Consider the following 12,105-nt stretch of genomic DNA (forward strand, 5'->3'; position numbering starts at 1 on the left):
AGACAGTCGCACCAAGTTACTCCTGAGCCCCACTTTAAGATGTCTAAAGCATAGAGTTTCTCAAAATTAACTAGAGGGCACTCTGGCGCTGCGATCGTTCAGCGACCATGGGAATGATGGGTAGTACACACATTTGCCTAGTCTTCGTACTTGCTGGCGGCGAATCGTACTTGCGACTTCGTTTATTACTGGTTACGGTTTAGTTTTTAAAGAAAGAACGAACCCTTTTGAACTTAGGGACTTGATTCGAAATAGTAAGCTTAAAAGAATAAGGTTGTGAAGCGCAAACGGTGAACATTTGGTAATTTATGTTTTCGTGAAAAAATAGCTCCAAGCCACACGAACACACACGGAGCCAGAATCAGGCCAGAAGTACGAAAATTAGACAAATGTGTGTACTACCCATCATTCCCATCCTCGTTGAAGCGCCGTGTGTTGCAACTCCCATAGACACTAGTGCCAGAGTTCCCTCTAGTAAGTATTGTGGGAAACTCTATGGTCTAAAGAATACACACTTCAAAAAATACACAGGACGGGTGCGCTCTTCAGAGTGCGGTGCAGGACGTTGTCGGTTAAACGAGGAAACATTTAAACGTACAATGGTTTCATTTAAAAATGAAAATATCTTATCTGCCGCAAGGTGGCCTAGTTTAAAGAATAAGAACTGCGCCTACTAGAGTGTCGAGTGGCCCACACTAATTTTGAATGGGACACACAATGGTTTTCGTTCGTCAAAGTTGTTTCATCATCGGCTGGACCGCGTGCGTAATATGCGCGTCTCGTTATTTCAAGGTGCTTGTTCTTCGCCACTGATCTGAAACGAGTACTGCTTCGCGAACGTGGGACCTCTTAAACGGCAGCTGCTGCTGACATTTCATTTTTCCCAGCAACGCTTTTCCACTGATCTTCATATACACCCCTTTCTCTCTCTCTCTCTCTCTCTCTCTCTCTCCTTTACCCACCTTTATCTCGCGCACGTCATCTGTGTTTTTTTGAGAGACGAGAGAAAAAAAAAAAACAGTAGCGACAACGCCTGCGTGAATAAAGCTCTGACGTCAAAACAGCGTCTGGGTGGGCGACGTTACGCGCTGTTGCAAAAGCAGCCTTGGTCAATGCCGAGCGCTAAACAAAACAAAATCCTCATTCCATCACGGTGCTGCTGCCCATTGTCAAGACGACAGTCTCCCAATGGCGTCGGCCACCTGTTGCGGACATTCGCGCGTCTTACCGACCCCTCCCACGCCGCTGCCGTAGAAGCAACGGAGGCCGAAACCTTATCCCAGCATGCATTTGGAGAAAAAAGCGGGAAAGCCACTTCGCTCACCCGCCGTTCACTAAAGCGTCGATGCAGGCGCAAAGAAGCCCGAATGTTGGGAGCTCGTGGACAAAAACGGAGTGACAGGAAAACGAACAAAAGAACATCGCTAATGTTTTGCTTTCGTACACGTGTGGACCGTATACGCAATACGTCTTCAGAGCTTCACAGAGCTGAGCTAGTCGATGAGGATTCATTGCATAAGAGGCTAAGGTGCGCATATAAGAACGCGGCCGAAGAATCGTCTGATTCTCTTGGATCACTATCCGCACTCCTTTCCTTGCTTTTTTTCCTGCGATCGGAATCACATCCCGCATTCAGCTCGGTGGTTCTAACCGAGGAGGATAATAACGTCACCGCTAATTCTACTGACTGGCGGGTACATTGTTTCTTATACGACAACGAACAATCGCGAATGCGAAAAGAGGACGTGGACAAAAAGTACTTCGCAAAAGACCGACCTCTTGTTTTTTTCCGCTGGAAAACGAAGGCACACGCGCTCGTATACAGCGCCCAGCGATGCTCCAGGAGAGCTTCCGTTCTTATAGGGCAAGCGAGGTGCGCTACGCGGCCTGCGCGTGTGCTGGCGATGTTGTCATGACGCGGGACGGCAGTGACGCACTAGCTGCTCCGATTTCTTCGCCTCGGATTGGCAGAATCGAAGCGAGGACGGCAGATGGCTGGCTCCTACGCAAGGAGCGGTAAATCTGCTGGGCTCACGAGCGTGGAGTTGTTTTTCTTTTTTCTTTCTTTACGGTAAGCATTCGCCCGAAAAAGGCGCTAAACGAAAAATATTCGCCTGACTCACGCCTTACGAAGAAGACGACAAACATTCTGACTTAAAAAACAGGTACGTCCCGTCATGTGGTTTTTTAATTCCTCGTATCTATGGCGATTTTGCAGGCACCTGATAATCTGTGGTTTATTGTTTATGCTAGTTAGTGCTAGATCGTAAACACGATTCACATTCTGCAACACTGCGGAGAAGGCAGAGGCAGAGACATAAAAAAAAATATTATTCTCTAAACCCAAATATAAGTCCATGCTCATAAATTGGGGTTGTATAGAAAGCCTAACTGATGCACATAAGGTACAACGTGTGGCTCGTCAAGTGCGATGTTAATGAAGATTACGGTGTCTCGCGCAGCGCGTGTACTATATATATATATATATATATATATATATATATATATATATATATATATATATATATATATATATATATATATATATATATATATATGTGTGTGTGTGTGTGTGTGTGTGTGTGTGTGTGTGTGTGTGCGTGTGTGTGTGTGTGTGTGTGTGTGTGTGTGTGTGTGTGTGTGTTCATTAGTTCGGCTTAATTGGTTTTAAAAGAACAGTGCTTACGCGATGACTGTTAGGAAGTGAGTTGAAGTAAGGTTGCAGGCGATGCTGTAAATATCGTTAGCGAAGGCTGGTTGCCACAAAGCACGCATCAAGATAGACTTGATACTTATCATACGGCGTTCGCACATTTGATCATTCCGAGCGCAAGAACATTTTGGGAATATCTATGCTCGCATCAGTCGCCTGTCATCTGATATGAGTGCTATCTGGTAGTTCGTTTACTATGGTTGTTTGTTTTTGCAACATCTATGCGGCATTGACGCTATAACACTTGGATCTTATCACAAAACGTAAAATAGTAAATGTTTAATCATCATAAACGTCTGTCTGGCTGAAAATTCTTCTAGTGCGTAGTGAACTGATTAAGAAAAATTTCAAAATCTTCAGCGAGCACGCCTGGCGTCATCTGAAAATGCTTCATCAAAACAGAGAGCCCGAATATGCGTCGGTATCACATTTCTTTTCACTGTGATCCAAAGTTCAAAATAAACAGTAAAATGCGGCCTCCTCGGCGACTCTTTCTTAATTGACCTAATAAAGTTTCGAGCTTGCGTGAGCACAAGCGGGTTCGAAAGCACTTAACGATGAAATATGAGTATATCTTCCCAAAAAGCTCGTCTATTATTTTTTTGTTCTCTCAAAGTTTTGCTGTAACACTTCCTCCTTGTTAAGTGTAACTCTGCTCTAATTTCGCAGGGTGAGCTTCTCTTAGCAACGAAATAAAGCGGGCGGCTGCTGTTTCTTGCAACTTCTATAGCGTCAAGCCACCACTTATACAGCAAAGTTTCATGAAGCTTAGATAGGCTTACGCTCCCAGACATTCATATTAAGTTACGCCACTTCCTTTTTTGCTATTGTTCTTATTGAACTTCCTTTTTTTCTTTTTAAATATACCTAGTTTTCACACAACATTTTTGAGCAAAATAGTGAAATTCATCTCGTTGCGTTGATGGCTTCATTACACATTTGCAGTTTGCTTCCTATTGTATCGTTTACTGCGACAGTGAACTCTCATGGCAGTCATCGCCGCTGGTCATGGCATCGTCATGATGTTCGTTTTTGAAAAAAATTGTAGATGACCTCGTGCTGGAGTTTAACGTACCATAACCCCGATATGATTATAATGGACGCCGTAGTGGAGGGCTCTGGAAATTTCGGGCACCAGGGTTTTTTTTTTTTAATGCGCATGTAAATAAACCATCTCCAAGACTCAATTATTGTGAATTAAGCCATGTCAACATCTATGTTTAAGTGTCTTGTTAAGTCACATTTGCTGTCCTGAGTGCCTTCTCATAGTATGAGCAATACATCAAGCAAGGTGTGGTTTACGACTTTCGCATCAAAAAGAAAAATTAATATTTAGTTACATTATTCCTTGTGTGTCGTCAACTGCTGATAGTACTGTCATCTTCTATCTCAGTGCTACCGCTTTCTATTGTGTAATTTCTTGATGTATTCCAAACCCTGTTGAACAGTGCTCGGGTGGTGAGGCCATTGTCAGGCAGTTAATCTTTCTTTAGCCGTACCATCCCTTGAGATGCAACATGTTGAAAAATAATAACAAACAAAATTACACCAACTCCCACTAAAAGGAACCATGAGCACCATGCGAAGCAGCGCACGGGTCGACTCCGAGTTCCGTTCATCACAGGCTCCTTGTCTGGTGTAAACGCGTCCTTTCAAGTGGATCACACCACGGATTCACTGTAGTATCTGTTGCTATTACTCGTCCCGAACTCTCGTTGAAGTACCCAGCCACGCCACGTGAGATCACGTGCGTTCATCGCACGTCTGCATAATCTCGTTCCCAGACGCCATCACGGGAGTGTTGAGAGAGTGTAAAGGGGAGAGAACAGAGCCTTTTACACACGCGATTACACAGGCCCGCGCGCGCTAAGGCATTCAGGCCTGTGTTTCCTAGAGAAGAGAGAGGGAGAGGAAGGAAGGAAGGAAGGAAGGAAGGAAGGAAGGAAGGAAGGAAGGAAGGAAGGAAGGAAGGAAGGAAGGAAGGAAGGAAGGAAGGAAGGAAGGAAGGAAGGAAGGAAGCAAGGAAGGAAGGAAGGACCGGATTGAACTTCACTCCGCATTTATTAAATCTAAGCACATGGGCCTCAACAATTTTCGCCTTCATCGAAAATGCGGCCACCGCGGCTGGGATTTGATCACGTGACCTGCGGGTCATCAGTCGAGCACAATTACCATTAGACCACTGTGGCGGGCGGTCTAATGCACTATATAATCCATCATACGGGAGCCGTAAACTATCCCTAATCTCTGATTAGTATGGTCTTGTGTTTAGAAAAAAATTATTGCATAACAGCCGATTAATAGTAATAGCAATTCAGCGTACCATATTTTATGAGACCTACGTTTGCAACAACCACAAAACAGACTTCAGTCACATAGACATAAATTGACATATGACATGACGTGAAGGTTCTAGAATGTACCACTGGTGTTTCACATATTCTCGCACAAAAAATGAACAATTTGTCACATACAGCTGCTTATACACGTTCATATTACAGGCTTGAATAGCAAAAACAAGCGTACCTCTTTGTTGTGTATTGGGTCTAGCCGCTTAAGATATGACAATCTGTTGGCGTCATCACAGTATTGTTTCCTCAGCACTAATGAAGAGGATACGTATTGGACAATCACAGCATGCTTAATTTTTACAGGTGGATGGGATTTCAAAGCAGGTATGTTTTACCAGTGTACAGTTAGATGGAGTTCAAGCACCACCCCAAACTTCGCTTTTGTTGCACCTGCTAAGGTAGTGGTCATAGCAATCGATTGCTGAACGGAAGGTATACCGGGATCAAATCCCGACCGCAGTGACCCCATTTCAATGGAGGTGAAATTCTATACAGGCCCGTGTACTAAGATTGAGGTGATCGACGTTTCTGGAGTCCTGCATGAAGAAATCTATTAGTCATATCATGGTTTTGGGACGTGAAACTCCAACAATTATTATTGGTGTAACCGTGCATGCATATTTCTTCAGGCACAAAAGTGTCGTTATTTGTGTATTCTTATGCGAGACTGAGTACAGCGGAGTTATTACGTCACCGAATTCGTAAATTTGCATGCGCAATGGGGGAGCGATCGGAAGCATGTGGTAGGAGAAAAATGGAACACGCAGCTGTTGGAGAGAGGGAAGGAGGAGTGTTGCGCAGGTGTAGTGTGAGTGCGGATGTCGGTTGACGCACTCGCAGGGCATACCCACGAGCAAAAGATGCTTCGCATGTATATCGAGCGATACTTGCATGCGCTTATTCTTGTGGCCAAGGTAACGCTGACCAGAGAATGCAAGAACGTGCGTCATGCGTTTCAATTCCATTAGCCGAACCGCTTCTCTGAATGTATTTGACAGACACATAACAACTAGTACAATACAGCAGAAGGTAGGAACAGACTTGGTGTGATTCTTCTGACGGTGTTAACAAAAGTGTGCTTGTGAAAAAACTACGGACCATCTTGCCGAAGGGAACCTTGATGGGACGCAAAGCAGCAGCGGTGCGCACGGCGTTGACTCGGTTGAAACGAGCGTCAACGAGAGTGCTGCAAAAACGATTTTGAAGCGAAACTCAGTGTATAGTTTGCTCGAGTAAACGTTTGCTTGAAACGCAGAGACACGGGAGGTAGGACGAGTTGAAAACAGTTGCACTAGGCTTCTTTGGCTCACGTCTCGTCGGCGTTACCCGCGCGCTGTCTGTATTCTCGAACGCGATCGGTATTCTTGACTCTCACCTCGTCGATGTCGCTGGTCTTTCACTGCCGACGCTTGCGTTAGGCTTCCCTGGCTCGCGCCTCATCGGTGTTGACGTCGCCATTCGCGAAGGCAACCGGCTTTGCTAACCCTCGCAACGCCGGCAACCGCCGGGAAAGGTATGCGCCAACTAGCGGAAAGCACGCCGCCACGGCGTCCCTTCAGCCGCCTTGATCGCGCGCAAGCAGCGGCGCACTGTCCACGTTCTCGCACGCCGCTAGATACTCGAGACGGGGGCAGAGCGCGGACCCGCCGGCTCTCGACTTCTCGCTGACAGATGGAGAGAGGTGACGCGGGTGAGATGATGCCTAGTTGAAGAGTGGGCTCGAGCATTGCGAGTGCTGGAGAGGGCAAAATGAGGGAAAGCTGACACGTGGCAAGCGCGTAGCAGAAGGCGAGATATGTCACAGCGCGCTGCTAGGAGGGCGTGAGCTACTTGGCACCGCTCCAGCACCTGCGGCTAGGGGAGCAGTGTGGACGGAGGACAGACATTACACAGGCTAGTCATACAGCAGCTTCGCATCTGAAAAAAAAAAACGAGTTATGTAAGATTGCAGTTATTTCAGGAAATAATTTTTAGTCAGACATATAACACCACGTGTGTTTATGTTTCTTTTTTCTGGTCGTACAAGTTGCGCTCATGCTGCATTAAAATACCTTCGCTTTCTCGTAGCCTGTTTCAATATTTTTGTTCTTAAGAGACACATCCAACGTAAACTGTGTATACGTACGCTCATAACAACGTTCTATTATAAGTGCTGTTAAATAAAACAGCCATGATAGCCACCCACACCATATATCATCACATTTGCATACGTAATTGAATGTGCCATGTTTAGAATGCACTATGTCTAAACGAAAATAACTTCTGCTGGGGCATGATTCTTTAGCTTCGAGGCTCACCATGTCTTTCACATTAATGTACATGCTCGTTTGTATCGCGTATCAGTCGCCATGTAGATTACGTGCTATATGTGCAATTTGCGGAAACTAGGCTTTAGCTCTTGTGTATTTTTCGTAAACACTGCAAGTCAGAACCATGATGCTCACAAAAACAAACGCTGTGATTATGTTGTATCTGTAGATCAAAACTTCAAAACAGATAACACGCAGATACAATCATTTGTACCGACTGCACTCTACATCTGTACCTATTACGCACTCTTAAGAAGAAAAAAAAAAAGGAGTCACATGGCACCTTTTTCTGCTTCTTGACTTTTACAAATAAAACTCATTTTTACATCACACATGAACTTTTTAGATATTATCATACCTTGCTCGGAACATCGTATCACATCTTTAATTGTGCAGCGTGTATGACAAGCTTTTCTTTTTTTTTTCTGGCAGCAATCGTCCTGGTGATTTTAACGCATAGATTTATTTTATTGAAGTGATGAAATAGAAGAAGATGATGCCATTATGGTGGCACCGGCTATTTCTTGTCGCTTAGCGGACAAAATATGTCATAAGAAGGAACAATGAGGGCACGAAATGCGAGACAGTAGAGCATATCACGTGAAAATACACTGCAGACGGACATTACAAGACAGTTCACATATGGCTAATAGGTTCATATATACACAAATTTGTTTCAACTCATGCTTAAGTCCATTTGCGAATTATTCTAGACAGGCACAAGCGCTCATCATGAGCTGCAAACAGGATCTATGGTGAACGTCGTCGAACTCCGCCATTTACGCAACCATATGTATACGTACACACTTCGCGAGGATTTACGAAACTTTCTCGAGAGCTTTCAGTGTGTCACAGCCCTTACGTAAGAGCTTATGCGAACCCGTGGGCATGCTATGCTCATATATTCATGTGCGTATCGCACACAACTTTTTTTTACTTTGTTAGTTAATCCATTTACACGGTCATGTACGGCAACACATGGGCCGTTGTCGTCTCTGCAACTTTCCGTCAAAGGCTATAAAGCCGCGAATTGATTTATCTAGAAATAGTTGATTTCGAAACAAAGTGCGACTGGTGATGCGAGGTTGTGCGCCTCTTCGTCTCAGAATCGCGCAGCACGCGACCCTCAATGGCACAGTTTTACGAGGGAGAGTCGACTTTGGTCCCGCTACAGCTAGTCTCATATTGTTCATTCTTCTCTTGCTCCGGTTGCTTCGAGTCCCTACAGTACGCGCAAACCAACCTCCTCCAGATATCCTCCGGTTAATCACTGCCCTTTTTCCTCTCTCGCTCCCTCTCATCGTAACAACGCAGTTTCAGCTCATGTCGCAATCCAACACGGTGTGAAATCGGGAAAGGTACACACGCAAGCATGGCTTTCCTCTCTCTAGCTTACTCAGCACATTGTCCTAGAATAGCTTTTCGCGCAACTTGGCATGGAGCATAAGAACTTCGCGCTCAGAGGGCAGGAAACTATACAGCGCTAAGCCTAAAAACGCTTGACTCGGCTCTCATTCAATGTGTCTTCCCACGAGAAGCGTCCCCGGGGGTTTTTACTTGGCGTCTACGCCGCCCAACGACGGAGCGTCCCTTGTGTCTTTACGATAAGTGTCCCGCCGCGCCTGTGACATTCGGCATCGGCGCACTGGCCGAAGTGCCGTGGAGTGCCGCCGACATTGACCGACAGTAAATAGGTCAGAAACTAAATAACAACCGCGTTTTCACGCTTTTCCACGCAGACCCGTATACATTTAGCACCGACCGTTAGCGGCCGCAGCGTTCAGCTGTGTCCCGCGCCCATAAATAAGGCGCGTGCCAGGACAGGGTGACTTTGGTCGTTTACAGCCTCTCGCAGTTGTATCCCTTTTCCCTTGGTTGCGGCGAAGGCGAAGATTTACGGCGTACCCGCAGCCGGCTCAGGCGTTGCCTCCGGTCACTTATCTGTTCCAGTTAGCTGCCAGCTCCGTTACAGCGAATGTCCTTTAAATGTGGCACTGTGTAGCCTCAAACCATGATCGAATCCGGCTAATCCCGTTTCGATGGCTTTTACGCGGCGACATGTTGAGGATAACAGCAGGCCACATTCACTGACCTTGACCGAACGGCTTCGGCCTCGCTGAAGAGACTCGAACCCTGTCGTCCACGCGGGTTTTAATCGGTCGATATGTGTAGTTTCGCGTTCCGTAGTTTGTCGATTTTGTTTTTCTAGTAGTCCATGGCATGCTGGGATATACAGCGAGGCGATAAAGCAAATGTGTGTTCATTCATTGTTCGGTGTGCATGAGTATTGTTGTAACGGCCAAGGCTAATGTGCAAAAAATAAAAAAACATAACATAGATGAAAGTAGCTATAGAGACAAATAAGTATTTACAGAGAATAGAGCATCAAAAAAAGGGAGAGAAAGAACCACACAATAAAAGAGAGAGAGAGAGAGAGACAGGAAAGAAAGAAAGAAAAAAAGAAAGAAAGAATGAATGAAAGGAAGGAAGGAAGAAAGGAAGGAAGGAAGGAAGGAAGGAAGGAAGGAAGGAAGGAAGGAAGGAAGGAAGGAAGGAAGGAAGGAAGGAAGGAAGGATGAAAGAAAGAAAGAAAGAAAGAAGAAAGAAAGAAAGAAAGAAAGAAAGAAAGAAAGAAAGAAAGAAAGAAAGAAAGAAAGAAAGAAAGAAAGAAAGAAAGAAAGAAAGAAAGAAAGAAAGAAAGAAAGAGAATAATGCAGACATAGAGAAATAAATAGGTATAATTAAAGAGAGACAAAATACAGAAAATATGCAGAAGAGGAAGGGAAAGAAGTAGACGAAGAAGCAAAGAGAACACTAAAAACAAAGAGGGCTGCCCAGCTCCACACTTCATCTGGGCTTGGCACCCCTAGTGCGAATGAAGTTGCAGTGGGGGTACGACATAACTGAATAACAATGGTAGCGCAATATAACAGGACACGAAAAAAAAACACGCAGACACACATGCAGCGCTACCGTTAAAAGAATACCGTTTTTTTTTAAGTCTAGCGCTGTGTGTGCGTCTTCGTGTTCTTCTTGAGTTCCGTTACCTTGCGCATTGTTATTCAACTACATTGCGAAGCTGGCTTAATTTTTTCTAGTCATTTGGGACATGTTGAGCTATACGGCTATGCGATTAAGCAACTATGGTCTTCATGCAACCGTCACTGTTTACGGGGCCAGCTGTATACCAGCCAAGCCTAAAAGGCTAAGCCTAATAACACTTCTCGCGTTTTGTGCATTTTTTAAACGGTGGTCGAGAAGATACGACGCTCAGCAACTTCTGTCACACTGACCTTTCTACAGCGACACCACCAATGATTAACCTTGCAACAAATTTTTAGGTAGCGTAAAGCCAGCGCACTTCTCGACAGTGGTTCCAAGCAACAGATACGGTGCGACTTTGTTAAAGTCTATAACATACATCCTTACTATCTTGAGAACTTTACCAGCTTGAGTACGGCACTTATACGGGAAGAGAAAGGACACCTTTTGCGATGCACTTCAAAGATACGCTGGAAAGTGATCGACCTGTGAGTCGCTTATAATGCAATTAAAATTCCTGGATTACGTCACAAAGTTTTCGTTACATATGCACATATATGTATAGATCTAACAATGTTTCTTTTACGCCAAGATGGGCTTCTGGGTGCGTGCTTCGAATGTATTGTTCAACAAAAATATACTTGACTATGAATAAAATCATAATCAAATAGAAAACATATCCATCAGTTTCCAGTCATCCGTCAAAATAAATTGTTCGTCGCATCAGGGTCGGCCTTCAGAGATTATCGTGTCATAATTTTATAGGTAGTCAATATAAGCGTGCCACAAATTTATGCATGGCTCTAGCATCACAGGACATGAAGGTATATAGGGGGGTACGCAGGGGGCTGAAAGAAAGGCACTTGCCCCTCTCAAGTTTCTCTAGTATTTGCCCTAACGTAAGCTACACCAGTGCTCTCCCCCTCCCGCAGCCGCATTGCAACATTCCTTTTGCACCCCCGAAGAAATAATTCTACCAACGACGTTGCATGAAGGCTAGCGGGAGTAATAGGCTAAGCGAATACAACAAGCAACTCAACACAGCATCGAGCTTGCACTGTGTCCATTGAGCAAATTATAGTCTTTCTGTTTTAAACGCCTGTGGATATTTGGGTACATATATCAAGTACTACCCGACCCCCTCGTTCACTGAGCAAAGTTATATGCGAAAACCAAAAAAAAAGAAGAAAGCTTTAGAAATCAACCTGAGAACCTACGAGAAGATTAGGTCAAGACTTATTTCGCGCAAAGTTACTGTTCGTTCCAAGCCGCCAGGGCTAGAATTTATCTTCTTTTAAACAATGGGCCAGTCTAGTAAGACAAAACCTATTTTACAGTCTTCATAATAGAACAAACGGATTGATCCCTAACGATGACAGTCCTATCTAGTGGCGTCACATCGTAGTCCATATTAACCATGTGCGAATACACTAAAGGAAGAAACTTATCCCTGTAGGCCACTATTTTTTTTATTTGAGGGAGCCTGAGATGTATAGAGAAAACTCTTTATCAAAAAGCAGAGAATTTAGCTGGCATCTGCAGATCAGTGGCTTGCTACTCTGCGTGGCAGAGGGGATCGGGGATTGCAAGACAGGAAATTCCCAGGGCTATTGTCAACCAAATTCGTAATTATAAGGTTCATTTCGTAAGTTCTGTGCACGTGTATAATCCTACTAGCGATATGTACCCT

At 44.7% G+C, this 12,105-nt stretch overlaps 1 protein-coding gene across 2 annotated transcripts in view; it reads left to right on the forward strand.

Annotated features, from left to right (window-relative positions):
• LOC119188272 (Eag-like K[+] channel) overlaps positions 1–12,105 on the forward strand; it is a 336,652-nt gene that overhangs the window by 159,491 nt on the left and 165,056 nt on the right. The window contains exon 1 of one of the 2 annotated variants that reach the window (XM_075896044.1): positions 1,996–2,165. The exons of the other annotated variant lie outside the window; for it this stretch is intronic. The gene's annotated coding sequence lies outside the window, so the exon portion shown is untranslated. Of the gene's footprint in view, positions 1–1,995; positions 2,166–12,105 lie in introns of those variants that run through there. 2 annotated transcript variants of the gene reach the window in all.

Source organism: Rhipicephalus microplus, chromosome 1, assembly GCF_043290135.1.
Source record: "Rhipicephalus microplus isolate Deutch F79 chromosome 1, USDA_Rmic, whole genome shotgun sequence".
Taxonomy (NCBI): Eukaryota; Metazoa; Arthropoda; class Arachnida; order Ixodida; family Ixodidae; genus Rhipicephalus; species Rhipicephalus microplus.